The sequence below is a fragment of the Pelmatolapia mariae genome, linkage group LG10_11 (genome assembly GCF_036321145.2).
Source record: "Pelmatolapia mariae isolate MD_Pm_ZW linkage group LG10_11, Pm_UMD_F_2, whole genome shotgun sequence".
Lineage (NCBI taxonomy): Eukaryota > Metazoa > Chordata > Actinopteri > Cichliformes > Cichlidae > Pelmatolapia > Pelmatolapia mariae.
Window position 1 is genome coordinate 28,338,604 of NC_086236.1, and position 26,596 is coordinate 28,365,199.

The 26,596-nt window shown below is 40.1% G+C and overlaps 3 long non-coding RNA genes across 3 annotated transcripts; 2 read left to right on the top strand and 1 right to left on the bottom strand.

Moving 5' to 3' along the window:
• Nucleotides 1–286: 286 nt before the first annotated feature.
• LOC134637457 (uncharacterized) lies at nt 287–21,689 on the top strand. The gene is made up of 3 exons (XR_010095120.2): nt 287–1,276; nt 21,264–21,337; nt 21,583–21,689. It is a non-coding gene; the product is annotated as an uncharacterized LOC134637457 (long non-coding RNA).
• Nucleotides 19,164–20,334, bottom strand: LOC135933660 (uncharacterized). The gene is made up of 3 exons (XR_010573869.1): nt 20,231–20,334; nt 20,043–20,152; nt 19,164–19,693 (listed from the first exon to the last, which is right to left on the bottom strand). It is a non-coding gene; the product is annotated as an uncharacterized LOC135933660 (long non-coding RNA).
• A 788-nt stretch (nt 21,690–22,477) lies between the features above and the next one.
• LOC134637456 (uncharacterized) lies at nt 22,478–26,588 on the top strand. The gene is made up of 4 exons (XR_010095119.1): nt 22,478–22,672; nt 24,409–24,519; nt 25,124–25,396; nt 25,917–26,588. It is a non-coding gene; the product is annotated as an uncharacterized LOC134637456 (long non-coding RNA).
• Nucleotides 26,589–26,596: the final 8 nt, after the last annotated feature.

Genomic DNA, 26,596 nt, shown 5'->3' on the forward strand with positions numbered 1-26,596 from the left:
CCCGTATTTAGAAACAAAAGTACACGTCCCATATTGAATAAGGGACGCACTTTGTCCCGTAATAGAGTGAGAATCAAAAGTAGTCTATAACTTTTAATGGAATTAACGCTTTGTTTGAAAACATAATTCCCAGTCCCTCTCCTGCTTTGTGACCAATGAGCTGACAGCACACTTATGACAATTCGAGTATGACAATTCAGATTACCGCTTATCTCATTGGTCGAGGAAAGGTCGCTTACGGAGAAAATACCGGAAGACAACAGATGACCACAACAAGAAGCATGGCCAACAGGGAAACAAGCGCCGACACTGCGGTGCAAGTCTCGGACGACAGTACACCTAATGCTGGGCATACACTGTGCGATTTTTTCAGTCACGTTATTCAGCTCCTGCTCAAACTGCACGATTGACTCGCAGGGGATATAAGTTCGTAGGTCACGATGCAGGGTCTCACACTATACCGCCCGATGCTCTGATGCGACCTGAGTGCTCACACTGTGCCTCCATAAAATGAAGGTAATAACAGAAAATCTGTCGCTCACTCTCCCTCTCTGTCTTTCACTCACACAGACACGCACACCACCACCATCAACTTTGCTAAATTGCTAATGAAAAACATTGATCAGGCAGCTGTGATTGAGCAGCAGTGTAAATCCAACTATTTTCACGGTTGTTGTGGTCATGATAATTTTGTGATGCCACATCAAAAAGGCTCGGATGAGCTTTCCAAAGTTCTACAAGTTGTGCCTCCATCGCTTGTGTCCAGATCACACGCTGCACAGCCGTGCTGCTCCGTCTTTTTCACCGACCTTTACGTGTTTGTGCGTGAGCAGTGTGAGCTGCTGCGGTGACACCGTCAAGAGCGATTGATGATCGGGAGCTGGTCGTGAGGTGTTAATCGCTCGCACGTATACTTACAAGATGCACGATGAAGGCCAAAATCGGGCCGATCACCAAATCGGTCGCATGACTCAAAAATCGGCTCAAAATGTGCCAAAAATTGCACAGTGTAAGCCCAGCATTAGACCAGCAATGTTTGTTCCCCTCAGAGAAAGAAAGAAAAGGCTGCAAAAGTACAGGGAGGAATGGGAAAAGGAAAACACCTGGCTGGAAAAGTGCACGATAACACCTATAAAGCGCACTGCACTGTGTGCCGGCGCACTTTTTCCATAGGCATGCTTCTAATGGTGGGCACATGAAGAACATGAGGGGCGTGAAAGCTCGGGGAACCCTTAACCAATTTTTTGTCGACCAGGCCACGGCAGAAGCAGATATGGTATGTAAACACTGGTTTGTTTTTTTAAACCCTCTGGTTAAGGTTAATATGGGCATGTGCAATGAATATCAGCGCTATGTGGCCAGAAGTGTGATAATATAATTTATTTTGTGTAATAAACAACTGCAAGGATAGATGATTACAACAAATAGATGACTAATACATAAAAGTAATACATAGATGAATAATGATGATGAGTTATGATGCGTAATCATGGGAACAAGCGGGTACAAACAGGAGCAGCTGATTAGCATTAGAAAAGCTGAAATAATACCTCAACTGAAGCCAATTGTACTAAATGCACTAAATGTGCACTGTTACAAGAATGTTTTTCGTTCTATTGTTTTCTATTAATTTATATCATTTTAAGTTAAGCAGGAGAGAGTTCTGTTTAAGAAAGAGACCTGTTTTATTGTGTTAATGTTGTCATTTTGAGCTAAAAATAAATGGCTAAATGATCATTTGTTTCCCATGTGTTCATATCACAAAGAATATGCATCTACTTAAATCAAATTCAAGTTAAATGGTTAAATAAAATTAATTTCACACACAAAAAAAGAGCTACAAAATTCACCACACTGGGAAGGGTGAAGACAACTGGGTCGCCCGGCCCTGGCCACGAAGTGTCCCTTATTTATTTTTCAGGGAGTTGGCAACCCTACATCCGATGAAAGACAAAACACTGCTCAGTAGACCATTTTAACACTTTATTACTCCTAGAAGGGAGATGCGTCCTGCATGACACGCTGCCGCGGATCTCAAAATGGTGGTGTGCCCCTAACAGTTTTATTACAGAAGCTCTCTCATTCTAGTCTAAACAACAACTCAGTAACTTTCCATTAGAGATGGTCCCCTCTTATCTACATTTTTCCCAGGCAAGCGTGAGCGAGAGTCTGCAGCTTTCTACTCCCCAAGGACACATGGTCTAATGCCTTTATTTTCAGGGCTGTGCCCACTTAATACTACACTATATAACTTTATAACACTTATTAATAAATAAGCATAGCATTATTGAGACACTGAAAAATTATTTATTCCCAACACTCCCTCCCTCAATCTGATCAGATCAGATCAGATACTACTAAAAATCATTAAGCATCATCATGTTGTCTTCAGATCCCCAACAGCCATGTTAACCAACCTTACCAAAAATCCTAGGATAGAAGGCACACCACCACAAATTACCCAAAGAGTAAAAATCAATAAGGAAACCCTAATGGACCCAATACACCCCTTTCATTGCCCAAGGACAGACGTCATCCACTCCTCCAACAGATTATTCTAAAATATTCATACATTTATTATTTTCTTAAATCATGTTCTGAATCATCCCAGGGCTCTAGTTACCGAATCATCTGGGGCCGTGTTGTTGGGAATGAAAGTGCAGAACACAACACAACACCCCCTTTTTACCCACTAGGTGTCAGTTCTCTATGCTTCTTTCCCTCTTTGGCCCTCTGTCACCCTTTAACGGGTGGACCGTATGTGGGATGACTGCTGTGTTTGGGCAATTGTCATAACATAAAAAATCACAAATCCCAGACTATTACTAAAGCTAATTCTCAGATCTCCCATTATTTTTCAACTTCCCCCGATCCCCATTCTGGTTGTTTCCTGCTTTCACCTTCGTGCTCAGACTAGAACCTCTGTCTGAGGGGCTTTTAACCTTCTTTACAATTAAACAACTAATCTTCCGGGACGGGCGATTCTCTGCGCTCTTCTCCTCTTCTTTCTTCAACGTCAGCGGTTAGACTACCCTTTGGTTCGTTGCATAGATCAGAGGATTTATTTTGCCCCTTGGCCGGGATCCATGTTTCTTTTGGGGTCACAGCCGTGTCCCCCTTTCTTGGCCAGACCCTCCTTGGTCTGGTGCTTCTGGATTTCCACCAACCCCTTCTGCTGTGGTTCCTGGGATCCTCTCGAGGTGACTAGCAGGAGCCCAAACGACATGACCCTTGACCCCAATTGCTGTCTTGGCAGTCTGTATCTGCTGCGAAGGATCCTCATATCTCCGTGACCTCGTCTGGTGTCTGCTCCTTCCTCTGTAAAAGACAGAAAAGGAAAACACCTCTCTGCCTAGCCTCAATAATCTAATGTTATTATCCATTGTTCTTCTAGTGATTCAAAGTTGGTTTAGAATATCATGTTCGGGACTCTCTGAACTAGAGAATTAGTCTAATTATTATCTATGTGTGTAAGCGTGTTTGCAGTTACCCCTCTACACTCTAAGTCATTTCCTACACTATATCAGTCCGGACCGTCACGCCGAACGAAGCTTATGACCTTCAAAAGACTGAGTGCCAACTCTCATGAGCACATTTGCAATGTGTTTATGAAAATGATTATAACCGCTTATTTTAGTAGAAGAAATCAAATCAAACATCAAAAAGAAATCAAACATCTTCCCTCCTTTCACAAAAAGCATGTGTTTCATTCAGCCTGCTGTCCCACAGTTTCCCCTCCAGTGTGATACTCAGCTTCTCATGTTCTTATGAACACAGGCATTTTATCTTCTAAACACAATTCAGTTTATTTTAATCATTAAAGCTTAAAAGTCATAAAAGTCATAAAAATGATCACGGAAACCATTGTGTCATGTTAAACCTGGAATACCACCCTTTTTGGCACACTCCCATGTGTCAATTCACCGGAGCTAGAAATGAAAAGAAACCATTAGTAACATCATCTCTCACAAAACATCACAAATTCTCCTCTCGAGTATCGTTGCTCCAGCTCTGCCACCCTGTGCTAGAGAATGAAATCAATTTAATTATCATGTTAAACCTGTTGAACTCCTGGCTCCGCCCAGAGCCTGCATCTGCAGAACTACCTAGAAACAAAACCTGTGTGTTAACTTCACATTTGCAGCTCCATTTGTCCCCACTTTCTTTCCCTCACTGACCACAGCAGGGGAATTTATGTCCTGATTCAGCCAGGAAACCAGCTCACCTGATTCATCACTGAGCCCTACCGTCACTGGCATCTGATAGTGTGGCACTGTGTCTTTTCCCTTAATGTCGCTGTTTTCAATCTGTTAATTAGAGTCCTTTAACATGAAATAGACTGCGTCCACAACAAGTCAGTACAGCTGTGCCAATTATCAATCAATTACCAATCAATGACAAAATGATAGCTTTTATTTTCTGAATGCTTCAGTCAACCACTCACCCAGACGATCTTCAATCCCAGAAAATTCCTTCTCTTCATTTAATAATGTTGGTTATTCTTTCATGTCCTGGTAACTGGACCATCCAGAGCCGTATCATTTTGAAATATACATACAACAAGCTGAACCACACCTTCGTCACACCAACCCTTTTTCACCCTGAGGATGTCCAACGCCATTCTAGTCTGGACTGTCAAAGGTGACTTTAACGCCGACTGTTCTGACAGTCCTGTTTATTGCATTCCCTGGTCATATTAGCCAGTCTCTGCACTAGGGCTGCCACAAACGATTATTTTGATAGTCGACTAGTCACCGATTATTTTTGCGATTAGTCGACTAATCAGATCATGCATCCATTGAACGTAAAACATACAGCTTATTGCACCAGCATGCATCTGCTCTTATATAACTATCATTAGCTTACAGCTTTAAGTGTTTAAGGTATGTGCTAACTAAAAATAAAGACAATATGATAGTTTATTAAATTTAAATAAAATTTGCAGATTGTTTCGGTGGACTTTAATAAACGCAGCCGTCTGCTCCTTGCTATCTAAAATATAACAGGACACCGGAGTATATTCTCAAGCATCTCACACTTCTGATAATCAGTTGTCTGCTTGACGTTTATTCAGCTGTGTAAAAACTACAACTTTAATCCCAGCCAAACCGATTTACTTGGGAACAAATAAAATACTGAAAAAAGCCAAACAATAACATTTCTAAGTTACCTAAGTGACTTATATATCATGTTTAACCTGAGTAGCGAAAGACGGCGGTGGGTTTGAAAACGATTTACCGGGAGTCCGGTGTTCTCACCGGCTCTAGTGAGCCTTGAACCCCGGCTAGCTATCGAGCTAGTGGGTAACAGACGTCTCCGAAAACGTCGGAGTGCTTTTGAAAATATGTGGTGTCTTGATAAACTGAGCAGATATTTGAAGTTTACACAGCTACATTCTCGCCTGAAAATATGTTAAACGTTTATTTTGTGACCCAGAAAGAATAATAAGAGTAACATTAAAACTAACTAGCTGCCGCCATTGTTGGAAACTGAGCAGTGCCACGATGGTAGTGATGTGTCGGTCGCGAACGAAATGGCTCTTAGAGCCGAATCTTTGTCGTGAACTACGCGAGCCGTGGTTTTTTTTTTCCTTCTCTCACACTCTCTCTTGCACTTTTTTTCCGCTTCACTCCGCATGCGAGCCTTGTGCTTTGAGCTGGGAAGAGGGGGGAGGGGCGGTAGTTACACTCGCAGTAGCACAGGAACAGAGCAGGAGGGAGAGAGAGAGAAAGAGAGCCAGGGACAACAACGTCACATTAGAAAGGTATAGTAATCATCCACAACTATTTTCAGTTGCGGATGATAAAGGATTCAGAAGGTTTATTCATGCAGGCCTACATGACAGAGAATGTGCATCTTCTTTTTGTTTTCATATTTTAATTTATATTTAATTGTGTTGTGGTTTGCAGTGTTTTGTGTTGTTTCACTTTAAATTTGTTTAAAAGGAAAAAGCTGAAAATTTAAATAGTTAAAAGTTGAACTGTGACTAGTTGGTTTTTGTATTATATAATTTATTTATTACATTTTATGTGGAGTGAACAAATAAAAGTATATTTACGGTGGTCCCTAGAGACAAAGCAGCACGTACAAACTTCAAAACGCGTATGAACTCTGAAGCACGTACAAACCCTGAAGCACATAAAAAGTCCAAAACACGTAAAAAGTCCAAAACACGTACAAACTCAAAAACATATAAAAACTCCAAAACACGTACAAAACACAAGAGAAGTGCTCCAGAATGCTAGGCGCAGTGTTGAGCTTTTGTCACCTAGAGGCTACACAAGCCAGCAAGTACCAACGACCGGATTTGGTGTGTGGTAGTAACAGGTAAATGAACTTTTTTTTTTTTTAATTATTTGAATATATATGAGTGCTTGTGTATAAATACACAAACAATACACATATGCTTTCAATTGTGTAATTTAAGTGACCCAGGTAGCTCTGTTTTGGAAGTTCAGTTAACGCTAGAAATGTGTTTTGGAGTTTGTACGTGTTTTGTCTCTAGGGGCCACTGTATATATTTATATATAAACATATATAAATAAAAACACTTTTTTTTTTACATTAGTAATTCCTTTTGTGCATAATTTTATATTATTGTTAATAATAAATTAATTAAAGCAACAAAACAACCTGAAGAGCCGGTTCGGAGCCGAAAGAGCCGGAAATCCCATCACTACACGATGGGCCGCGCTATGAATTCTGGGACAGTTTCTTCTTCTTCGGGGTTTAATGGCAGCTGGCATCCTTGTACATGCAGTGCTGCCATCTTCTGTTTCAGTCTGTTATTACACTCTTAAATCCTACTACTTATTCCTGCGTCTTTTGGGATCTTACAAAGCTTCAAACGACGCGTCGACTATTAAATTAGTCGTCGACGATTTTGATAGTCGATGTAATCGTGACTAGTCAACTAATCGTGGCAGCCCTACTCTGCACATTGGAATAGACATAATCAACATGGTCAACATTTTATTGAGTGTTATTTCAAGATATTATAGATTCTCAGCCTCAATCCCTAAATTATGTTTATGCTAAATTATGTTTATCCAGAACTCCACTCTGTCTCTAAATTTTGGAGAATTTTATGCTTGGTGTCACAGTTTAGGAGTTTGACCATAAGTGACATTTATGGTGTTATCACCCCCATCGGGGCTTACCTTTCCCACTTTTCGATGAAATTCCTCCCTCGAACATTTGCAATTACCCTCCTTTGGCGGGGAAAAACTGGTGGTGTGGTCAAGTGGGTGCTATAGGAAACAAAAGCTCAGGACAGAACAGTTATCAGTCATGTGCTTCATACAAAATTTGCATATATTTTGATTTCATATTGATACTCTGAATGTAATGGTAGATTTTAATTTGAATTTATCGAAACTAAACACAATGGGTTTTTCTTTACTTTGCTCTTGTTCTTTTGCAGTACCAAATCCTAGCATATGCCCCTGTCAGTTGTATTCTACTTTTAATAATTGACTATTTTAAGAGGGAACCTAAGTCACGTGGACCAGTGTTTGTTATTCCATAACTCTATTTTGAACCATTCCCCTGTTATTCATAAATATTGTTTTGGTTTTGGCTATTTTCCTCTATAAAATTTTATTGACTTTTTACAGTGGCCGGCTATGGTTAATAGTAACATAATTCAAGTCATAAGTGATATCAAAAGTTTTCTCCATTGTAGCATTTGAAATTCCTAACAATATAAGGTGATACCGTAATCAAAACACAGCCAATAAAACACAATTTTCTTAATGCAAACATCAGTAACTCAAAATTAGCAGCCAAAGGTTAAGTCTGCAGCTCCACACTCTCATGTCAAGCTACAGTCTCCACCTCCGGTCTCTCTTGTCCTCCTGCTCCTGCAAAAAACAAAACAAAGTATCCACCCTTTTCTTACCAGCTGGGTGAATTGTTTGTCAACATTTAGTAATCCTAAAGTTGGTGCAGTCTTTGTCTCAGTATCAAGTTAGTCAATCCATCACAGTCCAGTCACACACATTCATTCACACACATCCATACCAGATATTGCTGATAATGGAGTCTCACGCGCAACCTAGTCCAGTCTCCATCAACAGCAAGATGACGCCAGATTTTTAAAAGGAAAACAATTCTTTATGATTTTGGACTGGATTGACTCGCTGCAATCCTTTTAGACCAGTGGTTCTTAACCTTGTTGGAGGCACCGAACCCCACCAGTTTCATATGCGCATTCACTGAACCCCTCTTTAGTGAAAAATAAAATGTGATTTTTTTCAAATTCAGGACATAGATATGTCTTTTACTGGTGCACGAAATGAGCCGTGCATGTCATGGCGGAGGCTCTGGCGAACTGCTGAGACCGACTCACCGAACCCCTAGGGTTCGATCGAACCCAGGTTAAGAACCACTGTTTTAGACCATCTCATGTGATCAGTGTCCCATATAAGTGAATTTCTCCAAAGCCCATTATAATCATGGAGAAGCACACTTTGCGACTGTTTCCAGTAAGAATATTTCATAGCACTTTAAATTTCAATCTTCCAGGCCTGAGTATAAGAGAGCTGATTGTTAAATCATGAGCTCACAAAATATCACCACCGGTGGATCACACCTCTCAGATTTCTTATCTCAGTGCACTGTAACAAAAGCAAAAACAAAAATAAACCATAAAATAATAATAAAATATCAAATACTTGGGCCAGTTCCAAACATGCCCGATCATCCATGTTGGTCCGTCACTGCAGAGTTATCAAGGTCAGCATTCTTTTGCTCGGCCTCACTTTTCATCCGGGCTTAATGGGCGTCTCGTCACAGCTCTGTCAGGTGAAGTTGTATGGGAATTTCACTGTGTAGTGAAACGGGCCTTGGGTTAGCACCCTCCTTCTCCGCTGCATAAAATCCCTTTCCTGCAGCACCGTTGACATTTTCAGGTTGTTGCTGTGGGTCCAGCTGTTGCAGCGTTTGGTCAGGGTCACGTCGAAGGTGGTAGAGGAGAGAGCAGGAGTCCAGGTCAGCCTCAGCTTTCAGGGCCTGCAAAGCAGCCTGTAATCAAGCATAAAGAGAAAAACAAAACAAAAAACAGACAGGAGTGTACAAACAGGAAAATGATGTGCTGTTTGCTGTGTTACACAGAGAGGGGAGAAACGCTGGGCCGGGCCCTGTGTCAGCCTTGTCTCCTCCTTGTTTTTTCTGAATAATATAATCAACTCATAGCTCAGCAAGATGGCAGGACAACAGAGATGCATATTTAAAATATTACCATATAACCACAAAATAGAATTTTCTTCATACAGTAATCACTTGTGTTGCTCAATCAGCAGAAAACATCTTACAATTTGACTATCTTAACCACTAAATTTATTGTTTCATCACTGGCGAGTCATTCCAGTCTCTTTCTTTTTTAGAGTTAAGCTGTTGTCCTGCAATCCGGAGAGTTTGTTTGTCAGTAGTGGAAAAACTCAGCATTTAACAACAAGTGTGTGTTAAGTTTCCCTGCTTTAATATTGCTGAAAAGTATTGACATGTTCATAAGTGTAAGCTGATTTTCATTGCATGCGTGGGTTACTAGGCAGTTCAATGTATGCGTATGGCATGGAGCTGTGGATTCAAACTTTCCTGTCTCTCTGTTTGGGAGTGTGTGTATGTTCTTTTTATTTTTTTATTGTGATAGTCTGGACAGGACTCTCAACCTGCACAAGTCCATCAGCCTTACCTTTCAACTCAATTTCAATGCACTTCTGTCTTCAGGGCGAGATTGACCGTCCTCGAAGCTTCTACATGGAGGTGGAGATGTGAAATTTTCAGCCAAAACATGGCCTAATTGTTGTTCCAATTATGTTAATCTATCATTTTGCTCCAGCCAATGTGCTTGTGGAGGACCAGGTCTGTGGTCACCTAACACACTAAGAGATTTATTTAATATCATATTTTGGTTATTTGACACTCTCATTTCTCTGATTTTTTAAACACATTTCCCCTTGTTGCCAATTTAAATAATCCCGTGCCCCCTTTTCCCAGTTCCTCCTGTTCTACTTTAGCTTTTATGCATAATTCATAATAATTTACCCCTTTTATTTTTTTTTCCTCTTGACACTCTGTTTTAGGCACTTTCCCCCTGCAGTCACACAGACTCTCCTAGCTCCTCCTTGGGTCCACCCTACACTCAGCTCCTCCCCTCTGAGTTGGGCTAATTGCCCCTCCTTCTTCTGTCAGTCTGCTTCACTTCGCTCTGGGAGACACTTCTCCCTCACACTCAACACACCATACAGAGCGCGTGTGTCGCTCTGCAAAACCCAAACACACGGTTTTAGACGCAAATTCAACAAGTCAACCCCAAATTTAACCCTGACAGTCTAGAGACACTATAGCCTGTGAACATAGCCGAGGATCTAGATTATCAACCGAACGAACGCGGCCCCATTGCAACATAAAGACTATCGAATGACTATACACACTCACAATCTAAAACCACTGTAGTGGGAATCCGAATCCCTGACTCAGAATCGAACCGGCTAAGGAACTTGGGTCCACACGCATACACGTAATAAACTGTGGTGAATTTAGCCACTCAATTTCAATCGCGACACAAGATGCAACCTCTCGCGCTTCACATACACACACACTGCCCATCTGTCCAGCGGAGTATGTGGGGTAGCCTATTCTCATACAAACTTCAACTGTGATGAGGATCCCACACCTCGACTTAGCTATTCAGGGGTCCTCAACTCCCCAATTTTAACACTTTATTACTTCTAGAAGGGAGATGCGTCCTGCATGACACGCTGCCGCGGATCTCAAAATGGTGGTGTGCCTCTAACAGTTTTATTACAGAAGCTCTCTCATTCTAGTTTAAACAACAGTGTCTCAGTAACTTTCCATTAGAGATGGTCCCCTCTTATCTACATAAGAGGGGTGACCGCGCTCCGTCTGACTGCTTGGCCAGCGGTTGACAGTTCTCTGGCCTGTGGGCTGGCTCTCTGTCTGGCAGACTGCCCGAATGTTGCAAGTCTACGTGGCCGGCAGGGCCCGCTCCGTGACCTGACACCCCCGGCGAGTCACATCCCTGGCTGCACTGCAGCTCCAGACTGTCTTCCCCTGGCATGTTGCCCGCATTCGCCGGCTCACGCACCAGTTGGACCTTGCTGCGGCGAGTGAGCCTTCTCCAGGCTATTTTAGCCTGATTCTCGTTGGCATATCAGCTGCTGCAGCTCCTGGCTGTGTTCCCCTGGCGTATTACCCGCATTCGCCGGTTTACACGCCAGCCGGACCTCGCTGTGTCTGATTCTCAGCTGGCGAATGGGTGTTCTCCAGCCTGCAGCGCTGTGCACGAGTGCCTTGTTCTCGAAGTTCACTCTTGCTGCTCCCAGCCCTGGGACAGACCATTGGGTTAAGTCCCTGCTTGGCCTTCAGCGGGCTAGACAGCCAGCCCCCTGCAGCCTGCGGACGGCTGGGCGGCTCCGCGGCTGTGTGGATGGACCCTTCAGGTCGCATTCCTGCCTTGGCCCTTCATCTTTGCAGCTGTACTGCTGCTGTGGGCTGTGTTCCCTTGGCATATAGCCCGCAGTTCGCCGGCTCACACGCCAGTCGGACCTAGCTGTGTCTGATACGTCAGCCAGTGGGTGAGTGTTCTCTAGCTCGCAGCGCTGGCTCTCTGTCTAGTGCGTTGCCCCTGTGTCACGGGTCACATGGCCAGTAGGTGCCCGCTCAGTGAGCTGACGCTTCCCGACACCGTTTACATAACGGTGTGGAGAGATAGTTTCGATATGCTAGAAAACGTTTGGTTCTCTTAGTGAAAGACTATCTCTCCACCATTAGGCCGCTCGGAGACGCGTTCCGATCAAACTATCACCGGTGTCACATCTGCACAGCTGATTTATAATTGAGCTGTGGGGAGTAGCCGGGCGTGCGGGAGTGTCTTAAAGAAATATCCACACGTCACGACCAAGAGGGGTCGTACGCCGTACATATGGAATATGTAACGGTGTGGGGAGTCTCTCACTAAGAGAGCCAAGGATACATCGTAACCGTACGTCTCTGAGTCTTCTATCAAATGTTACAGCTATCTTTATGAAGTTGTACAAAAACACTTTATTTCACCAAGACAGTGAGTTTCTTCCTATTACATGCATTTGAATGGAGTTCTTGCCCGAAACAAGGTATAAGTTTTCATTTTGTGAATATGCTTGTCTGTGTCTCCTTTCAATAATTACAGTTGTACAAAAACACCTTATTTCGCCCAGACAACGTGATTCTTACTGGACCAGCATCGACCATCCTCAAATTGACAAGTTGGTGGTGTGGTTGATTGAGACTTTAAAATCCATGATTCATAAGTTCATTCATGAGGATCACTGATTAGACTCTCTGTTGTTTGCAGTGTGGGAGATGCCCCTGGCCTCCATCGGATTTACTCCCTTTGAGTTACTGTTTGGCAGGAAGCCACATGGTTTTTGAACCTAACTAAAGAAAACTAGGAAAAGAAAAGGCCCAAGCCCACCTAAGAAAGAAATATTCACCTGGGGCCTGGTGGTAGTGGATACTGCCGGGAAAGCTTTCTGATCATTCCTCACTATCCAGCCTCATAGTTATTTCTAAAATGACAGAATCAATCCAATCACTTGAAGTTTTGTTTAATTCTGGAATAGAATAAAACTTTATTGATCATTCTTGTAAAATATATATACTGGAGGTGCTGGGTATACGGGTCTGACCTAAGTCTTCGGTCAGAAAGACTGCAGCAGTCCAGGAGTTTAGTTCACTGTCTTTAATTAAGCTCCACAGAAGAATTGGTTACATCTGAGCTTGCCATGTTTAATCCAAATGTGATGCAGCCAGATATGAACTTATAGTTGTAGCAGATACAGTATATGTGACTATAAGCATGGTTGTCTGGAAACAGAAACAGGTAATTCTATAATTAGTAGCGTCAAAGATAACTAAGAAACAATCATATCACATCATCTACTCAGATACAGCAATATTTTACAATGTCCACAAGGGGTCAGTGTAAGACCATGAGTTGGCTAAATAGTAGTGATGTGTCGTTCGCGAACGAAACGGCTCTTAGAGCCGAATCTTTGACGTGAACAATGCGAGCCGGCTCCTTATTGCGAGCCGTGGGGTTTTTTTTGTTTGTTTTTTTCTTTCTCTCACCCTCTCTCTTGCACTTTTTTTCCTGCTTCACTCCGCACGCGAGCCTTGTGCTTTGCGCTGGGGCGGTAGTTACACTCGCAGTAGCACAGGAACAGAGCCAGAGGGAAAGAGAGAGAAAGAGAGCCAGGGACAACAACGTCACATTAGAAAGATATATTCACTTCAATCTTTATTGGCAGACTTCATGTCCATAAAAACAAGACAGAAACACACACAACACCCCCCCCCCCCCCCCAACACAGGGTATAAACCATTAAATATATATACATATATATACACATACATACATATACATATATATACACACACACACATATACATATACATATATATATATACATACACACATACATATACATGTATATAAATAAGTATATAAAACATTTGTAAAAATATAAAACCATAATATACATAAAACCCAATTACTTAAAATAAATCAATAAATACACAAACACTTTAACCAGTGCTTTCTCAGACTGGATGAGTAACAGGAACCACTCACTGTCGGATCTGTAAGTGCTAAAATTATACTGTTACTCGAACCATCCAGTCGTTCTCTAAAATTGTACATTAACTTTCTTAAAAGTGCTTTAAAAGTCCAAACACCCACAGCTACAAACATCTGACTGGCACTACCACTTCTAGGTATCCTGCAAAGGATTCTCATCGCATCATTATATGCAACATGCAGCTTCTGCATGCTACATTGTTTGTAGGATGACCACAAGGGGGCAGTATATAGCGGTGTGCAATATGCTTTAAACAAAGCCACTTTAACTGGAAGTGAACAAAAGCTGAATTTGCGTGCAATAGTATTTGCCTGCACATAGAGCTTACACCGTTGTCTGTAGATGTCATCATCATCATTCATTTGCTCAGTAATAAAGTGACCGAGGTATTTCACCTTTTTATGAACTTCAATAGTTTTTTGGGCCAGTTTAAACAAAGGGAAATTTAGCTGTTTATCCTGCTTGGTTCTACATATCAAAACAGCACTTTTAGCAGCATTGTACTCTATGTCATATTGCACACCATATTCAGTACAGACATTAAGAAGATCCTGTAACCCAGCACTGCTTGGACTAAAAACAACCAGGTCATCTGCATACATAAGATGATTTATCAATGTTTCATCTAATATACACCCAGTGTTACAGGCTCTCAGCTGTATGGACAAATCATCAACATATAGATTAAATAAAATTGGAGACAAAATCCCACCCTGTCTGACACCATTGCTGACACCAAAGGGGGCAGAAATACTACTTCCCCATTTAACCTGCATGCTCTGATGAGCGTACCAGTAAGAGAGAATCCTCACGATGTATTGAGGAACTCCCCGTCTCTTCAATTTATCAAAAAGTTTTCTATGGTTCACTCGATCAAAAGCCTTAGAGGCATCAATGAAACACATGAGGACAGATGAATTTTTAGCCTTATACAAACTGACTATTTCCTTGAGTGCATATATGCACATGTCAGTGCTGTGCTTTGGTTTGAAGCCAAACTGATTATCCAGAGAAGAGATGAACACACTAAGTCTGTCAAACAAGATTCTTTCTAACACCTTAGATAAAATACTGGCTAGTGCAATCGGCCTGTAATTATCCAAACAACTCACTTTTGCAGCTTTGTCCTTTATAACTGGTACCAATAAAATACACAGCATTGAGTCTGGTAATATGCCATGAATCATAAACCCAGTGAAACAGAGTGCTAGAAGAGGAGCTAGCCTTAAACTAGCATGTTTTAAATGTTCTGCAGTGATGTGATCCAAACCAGAGGATTTATTATCAGATAACCTATGAATGGCTTCATATACTTCATGTGTCCTTACACTTATTGTGTCATTACTCATGTCAAAATTGTCCTCATATGGATCACTTTTTATACAGTTAAACAACGTACTGTAATGCTGTCTCCATAATGCAGCAATGTTATCTGCCCCAGAAACACCTTCAACAGTTGATGGTAGAGATGGTTTACAGTTATTAAGAGCTTTCACCTCTTTCCAAAAATCTGTCATATTATTACACATCATTTTCCTGGCCAAAGAATCTGCTCTCAGCATTTGCTCATTTTTAGTTATAAAGCGAACAGCGTACTTATATCTGGCATTCGCACATTTTTTCTGTTCAAATTCTGGGCCTTGTTTAGGTCTTCCAGCCATGGCCCAACATTTATAAGCTATACGAGCTTCATCATGGTACATGGATACATGTTCTTTCCAGCCAGGTCTGATCTTAGGTTTCTTATGCTTATATTGTTTATCAAGCAGTGTACCACTTTCATACAGAGCAGTCACTATATCATCATACATGGAGCAGAGTAAATGTTTATGCACAGCATTCTTACAGTTGACATCCTTGCACAAAATAGCTTCTTTGGGCAAAGAAATGTTGTTCAGATGTATATCGGTATTACTATGATAAGCTAAGAAATCATCTTCACTACATGCTGACCAGTCTAATTTTACACTGGTAGCAATCTTAGCAATATTATTTCCAGTTGTTACTGGCATTTGTTCCACATTCACAGTAAAACCAAAAGGTATATGATCTGACACAGTTACCTCATACCTAATAGTCATGTTTGCTAAAGCTGCATATCCATCAGCTGTACAAATACAATGGTCCAGCCATGATGTACTATGCCAGGCTTCACTTATGTATGTATAGCTATCTGCAGGCAGTAACTCTTTGGTAAATAGGATAAGATTGTTAACTTCACAAAAGTGAGTTAAGTGGTTAGCAAACCGAGAACTGCTGTCTGTGAGATCAGCATTAAAATCACCCAAAACATATATGCTGTAAGTATCGTTGTCTTGAATAAATGCATTAATAAAAGCCAGCCTACTAAGGTATTCTTGCTCATTTTGACAAGATTCATAGGGAGTATAAATATTAAGAATGATAAAACTACTATTATTCTGTGTATATTGTATACCAATACACCAGTCTACATTCAGTCTAATGGGCTTTATCACAGGGTCTATTTTTTTGTCCCAAAGCACAGCAACCCCTCCAGGTATTCTACCTCTGACTATAGCTGTGCTGAGATCAGTTGTTGATTCCCCCACTCCCAAAAAACTTGCATTTAGACAGTTAAGTTTTCCCAGGTCCTGTTTGGACAACCATGTCTCCTGCAAGCATAAAATGTCACATTCTGCAAGCAGACTGTCCACAACAATCCGTCGAGCTTTGTCCCCTGCACTCTGTCCCAAACGTAGACCACGACAGTTGTAAGATAATACCCTAATAGACATCTTCATGTAGATACGTTGGTACCAGAAGGCGCAGTTATCTCCCCTGTTGGATCCACTGAGTTTGGCACCACCGTACCGGGCATACGAGGTTCATAAAAACGCCGGACCAGAGCCCCTTCAGGCCAGAGTTCAGGATTGTACATTTCACCCACATCATTACATTCAGCAGTAACCTTGAAAGAGCCGAACCTGCTACGTTTACTAGCAATTTTTTGACAGGTCACATCTCTTCTGAGTTTCTCTCTCAAATACAGAGCAAGAGTTTCTGCATCTACATCCAGGGCAAATTTAGTGGCAAACACGCTCACCAATTTAGTTTTCACAGTTCTAATTGTACTCACAGCTCCAGTGCCGATAATCGATACAGGTCCAGGCCTCTTATTGCGTCCAGTGGTAGCAGCATGCATTCCTGAACCCGAATTAACCTTCTCCAGCTTGTGACGAGGCTTGCCATTTTTCACAACTTTACTCCATTGTGGGGAGCATGTAGAAATCACTGTCTCAACGGGATCCTCCGTTGTTGCTGTAGTTTCCATATTACGACCTGAGGCTGTCGTCGGAGCCCGATCATGACCACATAGCAACATCTCCGGACAAAACGCTGACACTGTGCTTGTCCCAGTCCTTGAAGCAGCCAAAGCTCTGGCTCCCTGCCTTCCGCGCGGGCCGCCTTTACTTCGACTCCCCCACTGCTCCTCTGCGTGTTTCCCCAGGGGAAAGTGGGAATCGGTCCCCGACCCCTGAGCATTCAGAGTAACAGGCTCAGCCGTCACCTCAGACCGACACTCAAGAACAGTCACACGTTGGTCGACCTCCACAGCATTGGTCATAACTTGCTCGCAGACATCCGCCTGTAGTTTAACTACATTTTTTAAAGCACCCACCTCAGCACACAGCTGGTCCATTCGCCGTAGTAGACAACACACATCCATGCTGGAGTATGTAACAGGCGGCAAATCATCCAGGTGATGAGATACAAATCTTGGGATATTCTCCCCACACTCATTCAGCACTTTAAGACAGAGTTTAATATTGTTGGCGTCTTTATGCTGTCCTTTATATCCAACGCACCGCTGTGAGGTAGTAGGGCAGAGCTCAAACAAAACTTTCTTGGAGGCTTCAATCCCCTCGGATTCAAATGTGTTCGTGGCCAACAACACAATTTCATCCTGACTTAAAGTTTTGATTTTTACAGCAAGGAAATTAAGTAGTTCATCCTCTACAATTACCCTTCCGTCAGTTGTTTTATATATCTCTGGTTTTAATCGTGACCGTTTGAAAGTCGGAGCTACGTCTGCACCACCACCTGCTACATCCGCCATCTTTGATTGATATAGTAATCATCCACTTTTTTTTTTAGCTGCAGATGATAAAGGATTCAGAAAGTTTATTCATGCAGGCCCATATGACAGAGAATGTGCATCTTCTTTTTGTTTTCATATTTTAATTTATATTTAATTGTGTTGTGGTTTGCAGTGTTTTGTGTTGTTTCACTTTAAATTTGTTTAAAAGGAAAAAGCTGAAAATTTAAATACTTAAAAGTTGAAATGTAAATAGTTGTTTTTTGTATTATATGATTTATTTATTACATTTTATGTGGAGTGAATAAATAAAAGTATATTTACAGTTTCCCCTAGAGACAAAGCACGTACAAACTCCAAAACACGTACGAACTCCAAAACACGTACAAACTCAAAACACATAAAACCCCCGAAGCACGTACAAAACACAACAGAAGTGCTCCAGGATGCTAGGGGCAGTGTTGAGCTTTTGTCACCTAGTGGCTACACAAGCCGGGAAGTACCAACGACCGGATTTGGTGTGTGGTAGTAACAGGTAAATGAACTTTTTTTTTTAAATTATTTGAATATATATGAGTGCTTGTGTATGAATACACAAACAATACACATATGCTTTCAATTGTGTAATTTATGTGATCTAGGTAGCTCTGTTTTGGAAGTTCAGTTAACGCTAGAAATGTATTTTGGAGTTTGTACGTGTTTTGTCTCTAGGGGCCACCGTATATATTTATATATAAACATATATAAATAAAAACACTTTTTTTTACATTAGTAATTCCTTTTGTGCATAATTTTATATTATTGTTAATAATAAATTAATTAAAGCAACAAAACAACCTGAAGAGCCGGTTCGGAGCTGAAAGAGCCGGCTCTTTTTAGTGAGTCGAGCCCAAAGAGCCGGTTCTCTAAAACGAGCCGGAAATCCCATCACTACACTGCAAAAAACCACCTCCTTAATACTAGAAAAATACACTTATTTTTGGTGAAGATTTGCTTAAAACAAGTGAAATTATCTGCCAGTGGGGTAAGTGTTTTTTTCTTAATAAGATTTCTTGAAATAAGAACAATATCTAGATTTAAATAAAGCTAAAAATAAGTCTTTTACACTTATTCCAGGCAACCAATCATGGCTTGAAACCTAAAATAAGCTTTAACCACTTGTTCTAAGTAAAATGTTGAAGAAATTAAATCTGAAAATAGGCATAAAACACTTATTCTAACGAACAAATCAAGGCAAATAATCTAAAAACTAGTACATTAAATCATTTTAAAGATATTTCTTCTTTTTAAATTTAGCTAAACACTACTTTAAGATTATATTGCTGATTACGGACAAAACAAAACTGAAACAGAGCAAAAGTGTCCATCTTTATTTGTCCACTTTAACAATAACCTGCAGATAATAAAGATACAATTGAACAGTACAGGTCCAACATTATGAGTTTGTTTAAGTGGTTTAAACATTTCACCAGCCTTAGAGGTTTCGCCATTGCCCCATTAAAATTGACGAGTGACATAGGAAGACCACAAAGATTCAAATTTCTTCCGAATGACACCAAATACCACAAAACTTGTCTGGGTGAGTAAATGAACATTTTCCATTTTAGAAATAAGACCCAGATTGAAAAAACAAAAAACAAAACAGAAGTGCCCTCTCATAATCTTATCTGAAATTTACACACTACTTTCCAATAAATGCATGCCATTCTGCCAGGGCTTTTCTGTAAGATGATGTAGTGTCACGCTCATGAATGGCATCCTGGAGAACTTCTGTCTGAATGACAGACAGCAGGGTTGCCACGCATTTCGGGTAAGTCAGATGGAGTGCATAAAAGTATGCCATCACATATATCATAGCCTCACCAAGTTTTTCTTTGTCAAATGTTGTAACTGGTAAATTACCAACAGCAATGACACACTTGCAGCCATCGAACATCACTACTGGACATGACAAGCTTCGTTTCTGGAGGACAGCATCTGGATCTTCTGTAGGCTGCAAGACACAAAAGACATGACAATTAACATCTTATGTTAACATCTTATGTTAATTGTATGTTTTTTAGCTGGGATTTGGTCATAACGTCGGAGACGTCATTATCTTGTTCTTTGTTGGTTACACACATTTTATAGTAGTTTTGACTTATGGTTTATCAGTGTCAAGCGACTCCTTATGTGGCCACACTCGTGTACATTAAATACGTTATAAATTAATGAAAACAATAAATGATAGATTTAAGTCTTTCGGCTGAAACCGAAAAAGCATTTTTGAGTCATGTTTGACCGAAATATTTTGTTTGCCAAATTTTCTGTAGATCTTTATAAGCAAATTTTACAAAACTTACCTTCAGGACATGTAGAAATGCTTCAGAAGCATTCCCCATCTTTTTTGGTGGATGGGCAGGTGTGGGAAAGAGCGTTGGAAGAGCCTTCATCAGTGCAAGGTGGGCTTCAGCTGGACAAAGCAAAAACAAACCTTCATAAACATAAATTTTAAAGGATGAGAACTTTGTATTCAAATTGTAAAACTTACTTTTGTCCATGGTCATTGGTGGATTCATTGCCTTCTTTGACACACCGTAGAACTCTACCCTGGAGCAGAATTCTTCCCATCTCAGTTTTATTTGACTAATGAACTTGTTGTTGTGGGGATCCAAAATTCTGCGAAGCTCACCCAACGCCTACAATAGGTTTAAAAAAATAAGTAAACAAATAAAATCAAAATAACTTTACTACCACACCAAATATATTTGAAATTAAAGTGATTATTAAGCCTTCTTAAGCCGCGCGCTCTTTGTCTGCACTGTGCTTGGTGTGTTTGCGTGTGCAACTTGGGAGGACCGTACTGGTTTGAGACAAATCTCACAATCGGCTCGTAACTTTACAACGCTGTTTTGTTTTTTGTTTTTTTGTTATGGAAAAAGAAAGGGGGGTTGGACAGATCTATATTTAATTTAAATGAGGATTTACTTAAGTCATCAAGAGTTAACTGTTTTATGACCAAAATACCTTTAACCAACATGAGTTTATTCAGATTTTATTTGCAAGTCCAGTTTGGGTAATGAAATTAAAGATAACACAAGGGAATAAAATAATGCACATTCATGAATGACATCTTTACCTATAGATTTACTTTAAGCTTCATTTCCAACAGATTATGATTAATCATATAAACTATTGTAAGTTGGAGATGTGAACTTACTTCCAATTATTTATGTTGTAAACTATTAATATAAATCAGGTCACTTTAACCTTGGTGAACTGAGGTAACATTTTTTCTTATTGGATGAAGTGGCCTAATCTGAGCTTTGATCACTTGTTGAATGATTTGACAAGCAGTTGGGCACTATTAGTTTTAGTTTGAAAACTAGTTTGGAATAGCCTTGTCATAAATTTTAAGTGAGCAATTTTATGAGACTTAACCATGGAATTAACACAAGCTCTACTTGGTCTGTCTTTTGCACCTTATCCAGGTGTCTGATTGCATAGACTTTGGATCCATGGCAGGTGGTGTCTTGACTCAGTATTTCTTTTTGACCCAACCATATATGTTTTTCTGTCCTCAGGGAAAAGTTCTGACAAAAGCTACACCAGAAAATCTTGGAGGGTTTGGATGATTGCAACCTTTCGGTTCTAAATGGTAGGCCAAGCATATGCATATTTATGCAAATTAATGTCTAAAAGAATTTTGTGTTGCACACACTGACAGTGATCGTACATAGAATCAGTTTTATGTTGTCAGATCAATAATATATTTAATTACATTTAAATGTATTTGACAAAATGACAATTTGGAATTGTTTCCTTTTTTGAACAGTGAAATGTATACATTTAAAGAGATGTACAACCTTTACATTTGTGAAAGTTACTGACTTTTATTTACAGCTGCCAACATAGATGAGGTCTTGCTCCACACCCTCAGTAGGGACGATTTAAGGGACTTGCTTGCAGGGCCTGAAAATTTTATGAGGAGGAAACAGTTGTGGGCTCAAGTTCACAAAGAGGCAAGTTTTGCCGCTTTTGATTTAAAAACGCATAGCACAACACATTTTGTTAGGGACTCCTGTAATATAAACTATTTTCGTTTTCTTATTTAGGATGAAACTAAAGAAAAGGCGTCTCATGGATATCTCACCATGTGACCAGGGAGAAGATTATGATGCAGATTCAAGTGGTGGATCAAACATGCTTTTGCCACCAAGGAGCAGTTCTGGTGACAACAGTTGTAAGTGAAAGATTACAATTATGGCAATAATATTGAACTGAAAGTTGATTTAGTTCTTTCTTTCCTGTTCTGTTTAAACATAGCCCTGTTCACCAACTCTCTTCCCATCATGAGCTGCGCGACCCAAGAAGATGGGACATGCCAGTGAAGCATTGATTCATGTCCTTCAGGTCTGTGTTTCTTCATATTTGTTATCAAACAATGCCCCTATATGGAAGAAATATAGTATCATCAGAATTCAACTATTTTTAGACATTGAATTTATAACACTGAATTTTTATCCTCTAAATTTCCCTGCAAAAATATTCACCTGCAAAAATTCACCTGCAAAAAATTCACCATCAAATATTCACCTGCAAAAAATTCACCTGCAAAAATTCAACTGCAAAAGTGATGAACTTAAATGACCGTAGTAAGCCAGAGCAATCAGCACTAGATCGAGTCGAGCGGCTCTCAGCCAATTAAATTACGCTGTTTGATCACATGACACCGTTAGCCAGCAGTGTGTCTCCTAAAAGAGAGCTGTTTAGAGGTGAGTGATTAAGTTTTTCTCCTAAATAGAGATCATTACATAACGCCTAGTCCTACTTAAAATCCCATTCATTTTTCTTTTCTTTTATCATCTACTCGAACTGAGGAAAACGTTTGACTAACTCAAAGACAATTTCCGTGCCTCCCCTGCCTGTCTGCAGAGGCAGTTTTGAATTTAGGAGCGGCAAGATGGCAGCGGCAAACCCTGGCGGTTCTCCGGTAAGTATATTGTTTTTTATCTTCAAGTTTGTCTTTTGAAACGTTAATTTTATTTAAATCCGTTGCTCACGTATAAAGTACACAGACGGGGTCTTTGCTCAACTCGTCTGAGGCGTGTCTCACTAAGCGCTACATGCTAGCATCCTGCTAACCGAGCTAACCTTTACATGCTGTGCTTTAGAAAATAGGATACTCGGTACAAAACCATACTCCGCAGATATTGATAGATAGACGAACACTGCAAATATAATGTTGGAAACGAGAACGGCATTTGGTGAAGGGGTAAAATACACCATGAACAAAGCCATAGAGTGAATGGCTGCCATGGTTGCAGAACGGCCTGATTTAATGACAAGAATGGGGAAGAGTGAGGTGAAGTGAACCAAAGCCATAAATCACGGTCAGACAAGGCGGGAATAGGGCAGTGATATGTCCGTCAGTATGAAGTTGGTGTGTGCTTTGGTGAACAAAAACTCGAGACCGGTAGCAGGTAGCTGGAATAGTGGTGAATTAAAACATCCTTTGTTGGGGAAATTTAGGTGTAAATGTATCCATACAGGCGAGACAGAGGCAGACCAGGCAGTGAAGAAAACAAGGCAAACATTAGAAATATTAAAACGGAAATATAGGATTAATATAACATACAATTAGGGAAAATTGAAGGAACACAATGTAAATTATACTGTAAAGTCATTAAAACAGCATAACCTGATTAAAAGAAACATGTAATTGGGTAGGATGGTGATGATGATGATGATGATGATGATGATGATAATAATAATAATAATAATAATATTAAAAAACATGTACAAGATGGGCATGTATACTTGTACCCAGAATTTAACAACTATAAAGTTGTGGAATGCCAGTACCTTACCCCATCCATTATATCCACACTTTCAGAAAAGGATATGGTCAATATCTTTACAAATACTATCTAAACTTAAACAGATAGCATAAGTTAAACGGGATATTCCCTCTGCGTTCTCCTAGAGAGAATACATCAAATTAAACAAATAAGTAGCCTATGGCATTTAAAAGTGGTTACCTACAATTCTGAAATGATAATACTAATTCTTATTGATGATGATATTGTATTTGAAATCCTGGTGTAACACTGAACCCGACATCATAAAATGATTACCCTTGTAATGTCAGGGAGCTACAACCAAGGAGGGAAAATATTAATATCTCACCCCTTGTATCCAATTACATAACAGCACTGCTTGGTAAAGGTGTTGAATTAGCTGGGTCGCTCAGTTTGGGGAAAATTGTGGGTAGCCTGCAAGGGCCTCAACTTCTCCATTCCCACAATGTGCAACAAATGGGCACAGCTGATCTTCAAGAGTGGAACATCGGCCAATTACTTCCAACTTTAACGTATTTTTGCAAAAATATTCTTAAAATTGTCTCTTTACACAGATCATAATGATACAAGATGGCACTTGTGTAATTTCCTACAAATTCAATAAATCTAAATAATTGTTACTATCCTGTTAAATCCTGAAAAATATTTTAACAGCTGTGTTAAATTAAACTTCATACTGACACATGCTGGAAAGTGCATTCATGAGACAATTTTTTTATGCCTTCTAGAGCAGTAGCAATCAAAGATTTTAAGGATTCTTTTACATTTTTTTTAAAACACTTTGATTAAGGCATATGTTGTTCTTTATTATCAGATCTAAGTTTGTTTAAAGCTTCGAATGTTTTGGGGTACTTTTCTTTGTTTTCAGGGTTCGTGGCAACCACGGATGGGAAAATGTGGAGGTTGCACGGCTGATGTTTACTGTTCGTGGCACAGGAAGAGGCAGTTTCATTTCAGGAAAGAGTGTGCACAATCAAAGGTTTGTTCTCATAAAATACTGTCAACCTCAAATGTTTCTGACATAAGATGGAAGGTGTTGCAGCTTTATTTCAATTATTTAAAAATACTTAAACATTTAAAGGGTATAGTTTTATGAAAAAGTTTTATAGTAAAATGTCTTTAGAGAACAGTGCCCTATCCAGCAGGATATATTGTCTCATATGTGTCAGGTGTTTTTTTTTGTTTTGTTTTGTTTTTTTTGTTGTTGTTGTTTTTTCTTTCAATTTCCATTATTTACCCCTCAAGGAAGAAAATACTGGACAGGTCCTACAAACCCCAAAGAGCCTTCAGGACTCTGCCCTATTTTTAGTTATTCACACACCTTTTCCAGTCTGTTACTTCCTCCCCTGAATGTTCATTCTGTGTTAATGGTCTGGTTGTCATCTCATGTGTTGCCACTGATCATTACAACCCTTTTGGCACCTTTTAAGTGATATGCCTGGGTCCTTCCTACATGCCCTGATAATGTATTATTACTGTTGTCATGCACACATTTCATGTAGGGTTAGAAACAAGCAGGGAATTTCTCATACACACCAAAGAAAGGCCATACCTAATTAAATATTTTTTATATATTATTTCAGAATAGAGCGACTGTGGAGAGACCTCTGGGTGGCCGTTACATGCATTTACTACGATGTTCTTCACAACCTTGAGGAAGAAGGCCTTCTTGACATTTCAAATGCTGCACACCTCTTTTGCTGCCATTACGTCTTTCTTCCTCGACTGGAGGATGATTTTAATACATTTTGCAGTGGATGGGACAACCATCCACTGCGAACAGAAAACAACATGAGTCCCAACCAGCTGGGTTGGGTCACAGATATCACCCTGTTCCAGTTCCAGAAAACACACAGGTAAAGGTGCACATTTTTAGTACTCATTGATTCTCTTACAGAGAATGTGATGATTTTATGGATAATTAAAGTCAGTCATAAATCCACAAACACAACAAGCTGAAAGTCAGTGAATGCTGCTCGGTTTGCAGTCCTGAATATCACGGCACAAGCAGGATTCACTGCACTGTTAATGTTAGCTATGTTATATTGCTGCCTCTGTTCGGTGGTGTCGAGCCAAACGGACTTTAACGTGTGTTTGAACGAGCTGACGGTTCACTCGTTAAGCTGAAAGAAAGATGCTTTAATCACATGAGTCACACATGTGTCCACTGTACCATCTGGGAACTCTTCTGGTTTAGCACTCGTAATAACACAAACACTAAATCCTCCTTCTCTTGTGCTGTTTGTAGCAGTGTATACACCTGAGACTGTCACCTGTCTGTCTGTCCTGTACTCTCTCTCTTTTTCTTTCTCTCTGATTGTGTAATAAAAGTATGAACATGTATTTATAAGTTATACTTGTGTTTGAATCCTGCAGCTTATCACACATTTGATTTCCATGTGTCACAACTGCAAGTGTCCAGAGTGAGGACAGACTGAGGGACCCACTGCTGCACATCATCTGTGAGGCTTTGCACCCCTGATGATCCACCAGGACTAACTCAGCAGTGTGTGAGGAAGAGGAGGAGGAAGAGCCAGCAGCAGCTGACAGATGGAGAGAATAGACAGACTGTTCCCTGTTTGTGAAGGACTGCTAGGAAAGTTTAACATAACTAATTGTCCTGAATCAGTCTTATTAGGTAATGTATTAGGTAATAATTTTATCATTCCAGTGTTTTCAGTGTGGGAGAAAGTACTCAGGGCCTTCAAGTTACACACTATGAAAGGCAGAAACAAGTTTAATGTTCAGAAACCTAAAGTATGTATCAGCAGCAGAATGGAGCTAAAAATAAATGTTTGTTTCAGTTCTATGAAGCTTTGAGTATTTTGGATTAGTAGTACTGCTGTGTTTGTTGTATCATATTGCTGTAATTGTTTATATGCTTTATATATTCTGAGGTAAGTTGATCTATAGTGTTACATCATATTCTATAAGGATGTTATGTGTTTGTATACTTTCTGCCCAGTTTGACCCATTTAGCAGAAGTCAGCCTGTTTAAGGCTCTGATATCTATTCTGTATGACTTAAAGCAGTTATGACATGGTCTGATTTTCTCA